Source organism: Hemiscyllium ocellatum, chromosome 4, assembly GCF_020745735.1.
Source record: "Hemiscyllium ocellatum isolate sHemOce1 chromosome 4, sHemOce1.pat.X.cur, whole genome shotgun sequence".
Taxonomy (NCBI): domain Eukaryota; kingdom Metazoa; phylum Chordata; class Chondrichthyes; order Orectolobiformes; family Hemiscylliidae; genus Hemiscyllium; species Hemiscyllium ocellatum.
Window position 1 is genome coordinate 69,613,770 of NC_083404.1, and position 12,638 is coordinate 69,626,407.

General features: G+C 42.0%; 1 protein-coding gene across 2 annotated transcripts in view; it reads right to left on the reverse strand.

The window, feature by feature from the left end:
* The window catches only part of zfpm2a (zinc finger protein, FOG family member 2a), a 941,730-nt gene that overhangs the window by 264,999 nt on the left and 664,093 nt on the right, over positions 1-12,638 (reverse strand). The window lies entirely within an intron of this gene.

The window sequence follows — 12,638 nt, forward strand, 5'->3', positions numbered from 1 at the left end:
ATTTTAAAATTAGGAGCTCCCCTTTCATGACAGGGATTAGGGCAAATTCTGTCTCTCTGAGCTTTGTGCGACTTTGGAACCCTTTGCTTCAGAAAGGGTGGAGGTGGTTCATTGCAAAATTTTAAGACCGAGATGAATAGATTCTTGTTAGGCAAGGGAATTAAGGGTTATTAAGGTAGATACTTCAATATAAACAGATCAGCTATGATCATATTGAATGCAAGTAGACTTGAAGAACTGAATGGTTTCTGTCTGCTACTATTTTAAACATTTGTATATACATCATGATGTGAGCGTGTATCTTTAGTTACTCACCAACTGTCTCTGCAACCCTACTCTTGTTCTTTCTACTTTGAGATACTCAAGCACTGAAATCTTGATGGGCAGTTGTACTAGAACAAGAGGACAGTGCTAAAGAAACATCATCAATCACTTTCCTATTCACAGATGCCAACTCAGATACTGCTGGTACTGTAGACAATAATTTAGAGATGATGCGCATGTGCTGAAACATTGGGCATAAATGTTCACAAACATAGGAATAAATAAGGGCAAAAAAAAGAGGCAGGGCACTGGAGAGTAAGGTTGCACATAGGTTCTATTGCAAAAGATTTAAATTAAGAATTCATTAGTCTGATGAGTCAAATGAGGTTGATGAACATGTACAATGAAATTCAGGCTCAATGCCTAGGAGCATTGAAGAGTATAGCACCAACTTTGCATCGAGTTTTTTTGCAAAGCTTAGCTTGCTGCCCAATTAGTTCAGACTGTTGTCATCAGAGTTATAGATATTGGTGATCACAAGTTGTGGTGATATTCTGGAAAGTTGTTCACAGATTACTAGGCTTACAAAGGTATTGCCTTGAGGTGAGAAAAATGTAGTTTTAATGAGACCCAGGGCAATATGTATGGAGGTAAGGCTGATAGGTGAGCAGATGACAGTTGCAAGTGAATGCAGCAAGGTAGTGACAGATATTGGCAGCGAAGAATTTTGTGGGTTATGAACCTTTATTCATTAAGCTCCTTCCAGATTGGAGCAGGTAATATCTCTCTAGCATGTCCCATTTTGTTATCTGCTATTACGCAAAGAAAGTAATTGGGGTCCTATTTTCCAAGGGATTTGAATATGCCTCTGTTTTTTAGCTCAAGAGAAACAACCAGAGCCTGAACAGAACTTCAGCAAGGTACTCTTCTGAGCTTGGAATGCTTTGTGTATGAAATTGGGGTCACACATGTAGAGTGGCCTGTCAACTAACTGTGCAATATTTTTTGCTGTAGTTACTATTTTATGTTTATTGTACTGTTCATACTGACTGTTTCCTGCCTGTTAATTTAAGCCTAATTGGTTTTGATTTGTATTAGAGTAAGAGTTACAAAAGGAAATCTTTATTAAGTTTTTGTTTATTTGGGGGTAATTTCGTGATTTATTTTGGTCTATGCAACCCCATGGGATTTTACACACTGTTCATTGCAAATGTCAAGAGGAATTGTCTCTTGAACGACCTGAGTGAGTGTCTTCCTGTTGATAGCGCTTTGACCTCTCCCCTCCCATCTTAGAACATAGAACAATACAGCACAGAACAGGCACTTCTGCCCTCAATGTTGTGCCAACTTGTGAACTCAGCTTGCCCCTCTAGACCATCCCAAAATCATCTATGTGCTTATCTAAGGATTGTTTAAATCTCCCTAATGTGGCTGAATTGACTACATTAGCAGGTAGGGCATTCCACACTCTTACCACACTCTATGTAAAAAACCTTCCTCTGTCTTAAATCTATCACACCTCAATTTGTAGTTATGCATTCTCATACAAGCTGACGTCATCATCCTAGGAAAAAGTCTTTCACTGTCTACCCTATCTAATCCTCTGATCATCTTGTATGACTATCAAATCTCCCCTTAGCCTTCTTCTTTCCAATTAGAACAGACCCAAGTCTCTCAGCCTTTCCTCATAAGACCTTACCTCGAGACCAGGCAACATCCTGGTAAATCTCCTCTACATCTTTTCCAATGCTGCAACATCCTTCCCGAAATATGGCGACCAGAACTGTACACAATATTCTAAGTGTGGCCGCACCAGCGTTTTGTATAGTTGCAGCATGATATTGTGGTTCCGGAACTCAATCCCTCTACCAATGAAACCTAACACACCGTATGCCTTCTGAACAGCATTAACAACCTGGGTGTCAACTTTCAGGGATCTATGTGCATGGACTCCAAGATCCCTCTGCACATCCACACTACCAAGAATCTTTCCATTGACCCAACTCTGCCTTCATGTTATTCTTCCCAAAGTGCATCACCTCACATTTAGCTGCATTGAATTCCATTTGCCACATCTCAGCACAATTTTGCAGTTTATCCAAGTCCTGCTGCAACCTGTAACATTCTTCCAAACTGTCCACTACTCCACTGACTTTAGTGTCATCTGCAAATTTACTAACCCATCCACCTATGCCTGCGTCTACGTCATTTATAAAAATGACAAACAGCAGTGGTCCCAAAACAGATCCTTGTAGCACACCACTTGTAATTGGACTCCAGGCTGAATATCTTCCATAAACCACCACTTTCAGAAAGCCCATTTCTAATCCAAACTGCTAAATCACCCCCAATTCCATGCCTCTGCATTTTCTCCATCCGCCTACCACGTGGAACCTTATCAAAGGCTTTATTGAAGGTAATATATACCACGTCAACTGCCCTACCCTCATCTACATGCTAGGTCACCTTCTCAAAAAACTCAATGAGGTTTGTGAGACACGGCCTGCCCTCGACGAAACCATGTTGACTATCTGAAATCAAATTGTTGCTTGCTAATGGGTATTGTCTACAAAATTCACTGCAGAAATTCACCAAAGATCCCAAGACAGTACCTACCAAATCCACAACCATTTCCATCTAGAAGGTCGAGGACAGCTGATATATGGGAATAACAAGTTCCGCTCCAAGCTACTCATCATTCTGACTTGGAAATATATTGCTGTTCCTTTGCTGGGTCAAAATTCTGGAGTGTAGTCAAGAGTGTGGTGCTGGAAAAGCACAGCTGGCTAAGCAGCATCCAAGGAGCAGGACACAGACAATTCAGGCAAAAGTCCTTCATCAGAATGGCTCCTGATGAAGGGCTTTTGCTTGAAATGTCAATTTTCTTGCTCCTCGGATGCTGCCTGACCTGCGATGCTTTTTCAGCACCATACTCTTGACTTTAATCTCCAGCATCTACTGTACTCACTTTCTCCTTCTGGAATGGAGGTAAACCCAACAGCAGGTGGACTGCAAAGATTCAAGAAGGCGGCTCACCACCATCTTCTCAAGGGCAACTGGGAAGGGCAATCAATGCTGGCCAACCAGTGATGCTTATACTCCGTGAATGAATAAAAAGAGAAAAGATGCTGTACAGCAAGGATAGAACCAGAAGTGTGCACATGCTCTGCTGATGTCATTTTGAATGCAAAATGTCACTTAAAGCATCAAAAATCTAGATGCTAAGTGACCAAACATAGAGTCATAGAGCTGTGCAGCATGGAAACAGACTCTTTGGTCCAACTCATTCAAGCTGATCAGTTTTCCTATATTAATCTAGTCCCATTTGCCAGCATTTGTTCCATATCCCTCTAAACTCTTGCTAGTCATGGACCTATCCATATGTCTTTTAAATGCTGTAATTGTACCAGCTTCTACCACTTACTCTGGCAACTCATTCCATAGATGCACTACCCTCTGCATGAAAAAGTTGTCCTTAGGTCCCTCTTAAATCTTTCCCCTCTCACCTTAAACCTATGCCCTCTAGTTTTGGACTCCCCATCTCTATCCTTACCTTTCATGACTTTATAAACATCTATAAGGTCACCAATCAGCCTCCGATGCTCCAGGGAAAAGAGCTCCAGTCTATTCAGTCTCTATAGTTCAGAACCTCTAATCCTTGCAGATATTTTCTGAACTCTTTCAAGTTTTGCACTATCTTTCCTATAGGGAGACTAGAATTGACTGCAGTATTCAAAAGTAGCCTAACCAATATTCCGTACAGCCGTAATATGACCTGCAAACTACTGTACGCAATGCACTGACCAATAAAGGCAAGTGTACCAAATGCCTTCTTCACTGTTCTGTCTATTTCAAAGGAGTTATGAACCAGTACTCCAAGGTCTCTTTGTTCAGCAACACTCCCCAGGATCTTATCATTAAGTGTATATGTCCTGCTTTGACTTGCCTTTCCAAAATGCAGCACTTCGCATTTATCATAGTGGCACAGTGGTTAGCACTGCTGCCTCACAGTGGCAGAGAGCTGGGTTCAATTCCAGTGTTGGGCAACTGTCTGTGTGGTGTTTGCATATTCTGTCTGTGTGGGTTTCCTCTGGCTGCTCCAGTGTCCTCCCACAGTCCAAAGATGTGCAAGTTAGGTGAATTGGCCATGCTAAATTGCCTGTAGTGTTAGGTATAGGGGAATGGGTCTTGGAGGGTTGGTGTGGACTTGTTGGGCTGAAGTAATCTAATCTAAACTCCATCTGCCACTCCTCGGCCCATAGACCTATGTGATCAAGGTTCCATTGCACCCTGAGATAACCTTTTTTGTTGTCCACTGCACCACCAATTTTGTTGTCATCTGCAAACCTACTAACCATACTTCACTTCATTGCCCTTAATGTTTAAGGTGATTATAGGATCTAAAGCCTGCAGCTGAGTAAATTACATTAACACAAAAGCATGGAAAATGCTTAGCAGTTTGGGTATCATTGGCGCTGTGAAAAACAGAGCCTTGGTTTCAGAGCAGTGCCCTGAAGCTCGACTCCTGATCAAAGACCAATGATCTGAAATATTAACTCAGTTTTTTTCTCAACATATGTTAGCTGTCTTTTTACATGTTTTCCAGCATTGTACTGCTATTTTACAGCATCTATGGTACTTTTTGCTAGCCTATTGCTCCATTCCTTTCATAGGCAAGGTGCAATTCTTAAGGTCAGTCTGCAAGTTGCAGTGGCAAAATACATCCTCATTGGGGATGAAAGGGAAGGAGCAGACATGTGAAATGGTGCATTTTATGAAGGCGATTGAGAATCATAAAAAAAAATTAAAAGGTACAGTTTTAAAAGAGATGGTGGATAGGGGTGTACTTTTCCACATTGTTTTAAAATGGTGGTGCAAGTTACGGTAGTTATTAAAAAATAAGTAGGGGGGTCATTAGCTGTATTTCTGGAGGATGAGAGTTACAAAACAAGGAAATTATGCAAAATCTTTATAAGGATTTCACCGTGTTCAAGTTTGAGCTTTAAGAGTGGCATGGCCTTGGAAAGGGTGCAGAAAGGATGTGCTGGAATGGTAACAATTTACATGGTGTCTTTGACATAATAAACATTTCACCGCTTTTCACAGAAACAGTATAAAATAAATAACAAACTGCAAATCCCACTCTTGGAGATATTAGTGCACATAAAAAAATGCTGCTCAAATAAGTAGGTTTTAAGAAATGTTGAAAAGGAGAAATGCGAAGTCGAGACATGAAGGAGGGTCTAGGCAGTTGATATCTGATGCAGTGCCTTGGATAAAATCCAGGATGCTCTAAAGGTCGGAATTGGAGGGAATGCAGATGTCTCAGAGATTTGTACGGTTGAAGGAGATTCTTCAATGTCTAGATACAGATGCAAATGCAAAGGTTGTCACATGGACATCTGGTGGCTATCTGTTTGGCTGGCAGCACTTGGAGGTGGAACATCTTCTCAAGGTAGATAATAGGCCTGCCTCAGCCTAATTAATGCTCCTCATGGGGTTAACCCACTGCAGCATGGCTGTCAACAGTGACAATTGCCCACTCACCATCCCATCCAGCCATGAGTTTACAACCATGGGCCCATGGACAATGGGGTCCAACTGAACCCTGCTTCATAATTCAGCCTAGATGCCATGTCTCATTGCCTAGAGTTCAGACAATGAGCAGTACTGGCTATCTTGATTTCACATAACACATAGTGCTAACAACCATAAAGTCAGGTAATACAATAACAGACATTGCATATGGTTAATGCTCCCAAGTTCAGTCAATCCACTATTCTTATAGCCCAATATAAAATCAATACATTGTGGTAACAATTCAGAATCTAGACAATACCTAGAACCATTGGAATTGCAGCTGAGTATTTACCAATTGAGTCTTCTCAACCATTCACGATAATCATGCTTCTTCTGCGTCAATATATGTGCCATATATGTGCCTTTCCCTCATATCCCTTTAAGTTTTTGGAGACAACGAACTGATCAAGATCAATTGTTTGTTACCCGTGCCACGTGATAGAGAGTCAGGAATAGGGAGAGAGAACAGTTAAATGCGTGGCTACAGGGATGGTGCAGGAGGGAGGGATTCCGGTTTCTGGACAACTGGGGTTCTTTCTGGGGAAGGTGGGACCTCTATAAACAGGATGGTCTCCACCTGAACCTGAGGGGCACCAGTATCCTTGGGGGGAGGTTTGCTAGTGGTCTTTGGGATAGTTTAAACTAACTCTGCAGGGGCATGGGAACCTGGACTGTAGCTTTAGGGTACAGGACCTTGAGTGTAGGGAGGTTAGGAACAAGGCATCGATCTCGAAGGAGGGTGCCGGTAAACAGGAAGGTGGCTTGAAGTGTGTATACTTCAATGCCAGAAGTATAAGAAATAAGGTAGGTGAACTTGCAGCGTGGGTTGGTACCTGGGACTTCAATGTTGTGGCCATTACAGAGACGTGGGTAGAACAGGGACAGGAATGGCTATTGCAGGTTCCAGGGTTTAAATGTTTTAGTAGGGTCAGAGGTGGGGGTAAAAGAGGGGGAGGTGTGGCATTGCTTGTCAAGGATAGTATTACAGCAGTGGAAAGGACGATGGAAGAAGACTTGCCATCTGAGTAGTTTGGGCTGAGGTTAGAAATAGGAAAGGTGAGGTCACCCTGTTAGGAGTTTTCTACAGGCCTCCCAATAGTCCGAGAGACGTAGAGGAAAGTATTGCAAGGATGATTCAGGAGAAGAGGGAAAGTAGCAGGGTGGTTGTTATGGGGGACTTTAACTTCCCAGATATTGACTGGGAAAGCTATAGCTCGAGCTCGTTAAATGGGTCGGTGTTTGTCCAATGTGTGCAGGAGGGTTTCCTGACACAATATGTTGACAGGCCAACAAGAGGTGAGGCCATACTGGATTTGGTTCTAGGTAATGAACCAGGCCAGGTGTTAGACTTGGAGGTAGGTGAGCACTTTGGGGACAGTGACCACAACTCGGTGACTTTTACCCTAGTGATGGAGAGGGATAAGTGTGCGCTGCAGTGCAGGAGTTATAGCTGGGGGCAGGGAAATTATGATGCGGTGAGGCATGACTTAGGATGTGTGGATTGGAAAAATAGGCTTCAAGGGAAGGACACAAATGATATGTGGAGCTTGTTCAAGGAGCAGTTATTGGGTGTCCTTGATAAGTATGTACCAGTCAGGCAGGGAGGAAAGGGTCTTGTGAGGGAGCTGTGGTTTAGTAAGGAATTGGAATCCCTTGTAAAAGGGAAGAGGGCTGCCTATGTAAAGATGAGGCGTGAAGGTTCAGTTGGGGCAATTGAAAGTTATAAGGTAGCCAGGAAGGATCTAAAGAGAGAGCAGCGAGAAGGGGACATGAAAAGTCCTTAGTTGGTAGGATTAGGGAAAACCCTAAGGCTTTCTATAGGTATGTCAGGAATAAAAGGATGACTAGGGTAGGTATCGGTCCAGTCAAGGATAGTAGTGGGAAGTTGTGCGTGGAGGCGGAGGAGATTGGAGAGACACTAAATCAATACTTTTCGTCAGTATTCACTCAGGAACAGGACATTGTTGCTGATGTGAATATTGAGTCACAAATGATTAGAATGGATGGCTTTGAGGTATGTAGGGAAGAGGTCCGGGGAATACTGGAAAGGGTGAAAATAGATAAGTCCCCTGGGCCTGATGGCATTTATCCTAGGATCCTCTGGGAAGCTAGGGAGGAGATAGCGGAGCCATTGGCCTTGAATTTTATGTCGTCATTGTCTACAGGAATAGTGCCAGAAGACTGCAGGATAGCGAATGTGGTCCCCTTGTTCAAGAAGGGGAATAGGGACAGCCCTAGTAACTATAGGCCAGTGAGTCTCACTTCTGTTGTGGGCAAAGTCTTGGAGAGAATTGTAAGGGATAGGATTTATGAACATCTGGACAAGAATAATGTGATCAAGGATAGTCAGCATGGTTTTGTGAAGGGCAGGTCGTGCCTCACAAACCTTATTGAGTTCTTTGAGAAGGTGACCAAGGAAGTGGACGAGAGTAAAACAGTAGATGTGGTGTATATGGATTTTAGCAAGGCGTTCGATAAGGTACCCCATGGTAGGCTAATGCAAAAATTACGGAGGTATGGCATTGAGGGTGCATTAGAGGTTTGGATTAGGAATTGGCTGGCTGGAAGGAGACAGAGGGTAGTAGTTGATGGTAAAGGTTCATCTTGAAGTGCAGTTACTAGTGGTGCTCCACAAGGATCTGTTTTGGGACCATTGCTGTTTGTCATTTTTATAAATGGCCTGGAGGAGGGGTTTGAAGGCTGGGTGAGCAAGTTTGTGGATGATATGAAAGTCAGTGGAGTGGTGGACAGCGAAGAAGGATGTGGCAGGTTACAGCGGGATATAAATAAGTTGCAGAGCTGGGCAGAAAGGTGGCAAATGGAGTTCAATGTAGCTAAGTGTGAAGTCATTCACTTTGGTAGGAGTAACAAGAAGATGGATTACTGGGCTAATGGTAGGCTACTTGGTAGTGTGGATGAGCAGAGGGATCTTGGTGTCCATGTACACAGATCTCTGAAAGTTGCCACCCAGGTAAATAGTGCTGTGAAGAAGGCATATTGCATACTGGGCTTTATTGGTAGAGGAATTGAGTTCCGGAGTCCTGAGGTCATGTTGCAGTTGTATAAGACTCTGGTGCGGCCTTATCTGGAGTATTGTGTGCAGTTTTGGTCGCCATACTATAGGAAGGATGTGGAGGCACTGGAACGGGTGCAGAGGAGGTTTACCAGGATGTTGCCTGACATGGTAGGAAGATCGTATGAGGAAAGGCTGAGGCACTTGGGGCTGTTCTCATTGGAGAAAAGAAGGTTTAGGGGAGATTTGATAGAGGTGTACAAGATGATTAGGGGTTTACATAGGGTTGACAATGAGAACCTTTTTCCGCGTATGGAGTCAGCTGTTACTAGGGGGGTTTAAATTAAGGGGGGGTTGGTATAGGACAGATGTTAGGGGTAGATTCTTTACTCAACGGGTTGTGAGTTCATGGAATGCACTGCCAGTATCAGTGGTGGACTCTCCCTCTTTATGATCATTCAAGTGGGCATTGGATTAGCATATGGAGATTATTGGGCTAGTGTAGGTTAGGTAGGCTTCAGTCGGCGCAACATCGAGGGCCAAAGGGCCTGTACTGCGCTGTATTTTTCTATGTTCTATGTTCTATAATTGCAGTTTTAGGAAGATAGCTCCAAACATTCTTTTTAACAATTTTTGCAAGTTAAAATGTTTCTTAATTTCGTTTCTGAAATATTTGACATAATGTTTTCGACTATGACCCCTAGGGTCCTTAGCCTGTAGAAATGATTGATTTCTAACCAATCTGTTCTCTTCATGAGATTGAAAACTTCAACCAAATTAATCCTTAACCTTCTAAAACTAGACAATATAAACCCAGTTTGTGAAGCCTCTCCTGAATCATATAATCTTTGAGTTTGGTATCATTCTGGGAAACCAACACTCCCTTCAAGGCAGATATATCCTTCCTAAGGTGATCTGTCAGAAACTGAGTGCTTGAGTAAGTAGAGCTTTGTATTATATTTTTCTTAATATGAAAATCCACATTCCATTAGCTTTTTTGGTTATTTTCTTTCCTGTTCATGACATTTTAAAGCATCGTGTACCGATACCACCAAACCTATTTGAACTTTGACTGTTTCTAGCTTTTTACGATTTTGAAAATATCTGGTTCTGTCTCTTTAAGGTCCAAATTGGATGACCTCATGTTTGTCAACATTGAAATCTGTTTGTCACAGTTTTACTCATTTACATAATCTTGTGACTTTAATATACACATCCATTTAAATGCTGTAGAATGTCACCTTCTTTTGTATCATCCACAAATTTAGATATGTTACTTTCTATCCCATCATTCAAGCTGTTAATAAATAAGGTGAGTTGTTGTGGCTGATTGCAGGAGACCTGAATACATTCAGTCTCTCATGCCAGATAATAGGTAATAATGTAAGGTACCATTGCTTGTTGGGTGCTGCATGTTAATACTGATATATATTATAATGGAAAGTGATCTGACTATCAGAATGTCTAGTTGCTGAGTGACCATACATAGAATGTTGTGCAGGAGAAAGTGAGGACTGAAGATGCTGAGATCAGAGTCAAAAAATGTGGCACTGGAAAAGCACTGCAGGTCAGGCAGCATCCGAGGAACAGGAGAGTCAATATTTTAGGCCTAAGCCCTTCATCAGAAAGGCTTCTGCCTAAAATATTGACTCTTCTGCTGCTCGAATGCTGCCTGACCTGCTGTGCTTTTCCAGTGCCAGATATTTTGACTAGAATACTGTGCAGGCCAATAACTGGTATTCTGGTATCAGTCATGATACCTTCATTCTGTAGCAGTTCATTGTGCCACTTGCATTTGATCCATCACAACAAACTACATCATGTTGATAACAGGCACGTGACCCCAGAAAGCAACACATGCACACCTGGGTCATAATATCATGTGAAATTTGGAACAGCAGACCACCAGGGTGCTGAAGCAACACTTCCACAACAAAGACCCCTATAGTGGAATTACAAAGAACTCAAACAGAGCACGTTTCAAGATTATTGGTGTTTCACTGCAGTTTGCACAACCCTGACAACATAATCGTACTATCTTTGTCACCAATTTAATAATGATGGATTGAGTAGGTGGAGGAGAATGAAAAGGAAGACTGCTGTTGTGAATGAGGAGACAAACAACACAGTCCCTTTATAGTCAAACTATCTGTGATTGACTTATCTAACTGGGAAACACAACCCTTGTCCTCCAGTCTCCATTATTTTTCTTCCGTTACTATACATCCTGGATGGAGTGGACATAACACTAAAATGAAAGACACAACAAAACAAGCATCCAAACTACTAATTTAGAAATCCAACCATGCCATATTGCATACAAACACTAATTAATCATCACTCCGTATATTTTTACTGCCTATTTTTCTTTTGCCCTTGTTTATCCTTGTGCTCCTGTACCACTGCTACTCTAATAGTTGTTACTCCAAAGGTCCCAACATCACACCACACCATCTTGGCATGGCAGTGGAATTATGAGATGACTGGCAGATAGGTAACAGACTGGAAGGGCTATTGAACAGAGGGTTCCAATTATAATGTTTACTAATTGTTTCGTTCAACTGAGTGCCAACATGGTGTGTTTAATGATTTTTGCCAGATAGGTGCACAGTATGGTTTTTTGCACAGTATTGTGCAATGTGAGTCTGATAGAGAAAGTGCAGAGGTACAGAATGTAGTGGTCAGTCCAGCAAGTATATTTGAGACAGCTATTTCTGGTTTTGATCTTCAGATGTTCCTCAAAGGATGAAGTCTTATCCAGAGTCACTGACAATGATGTCAGGTTGAGATCATGTATCATCGCTCGGCATATATGCGCAAATGCAACAACAATAAATTGGCCTATTTACACTCTTAAGAATTAAATTGTGCTGAGAATTAAAATGAATAAAAGTTGTCATTGCAAAATTTGTCAGTTTACAATAATTTCATATTCAGATAATAACTGGTAAACATTTTGTCAATGTCAATGGAACGATAAATACAAGATATTTACAAAAGCTGGCCTTGTTCGAGTTCAGCATGGGTTGATACCTAAGATTTCAATGTTGTGGCCATTTCGGAGACATGAATAAAGCAGGGAGAGGAATGGTTGTTGCATGTTCCAGGATTTAGATGTTTCAGTAAGAACAGAGAAGATGGTAAAAGAGGGGGAGGTGTAGCATTGCTAATCAAGGTCAGTATTACGGTGGTAGAAAGGATGTTTGAGAACTCATCTACTGAGATCGTACGGGCTGAGGTTAGATACAGGAAAGGAGTGGTCACCTTTTTGGGAGTTTTCTATAGGCCTCTGAATTGTTCCAGAGGTGTAGAGAAAAGGATAGCAAAGATAATTCTGGATAGGAGTAAGAGTGACAGGGTAGTTGTTATGGGGACTTTAACTTTCCAAATATTGACTGGAACTCCTATACTTTGAATACTTTAGATGGGTCAGTTTTTGTCTAGTGCATGCAGGATGGTTTCCTGACATTGTATATAGAAAAGCCAACAAGGGATGAGGCCACATTAGATTTGGCCATTTATGATGTCATTATTTACAGGAATCGTGCAGTGGACTGGAGGATAGCAAATGTTCTCCCCTTGTTCAAGAATTTTTGGTAGTGTAGATGAACAGAGACACTTCAGTGTCCATGGACATAGATCCTTGAAAGTTGCCACCCAGGTTGATAGGGTTGTTAAGAAGGCATACAGTGTATTAGCTTTTATTGGTAGAGGGATTGAGTTTTGGAGCCATGAGGTCATGTTGCAGCTGTACAAAGCTCTGACGTGGCCGCACATGGAT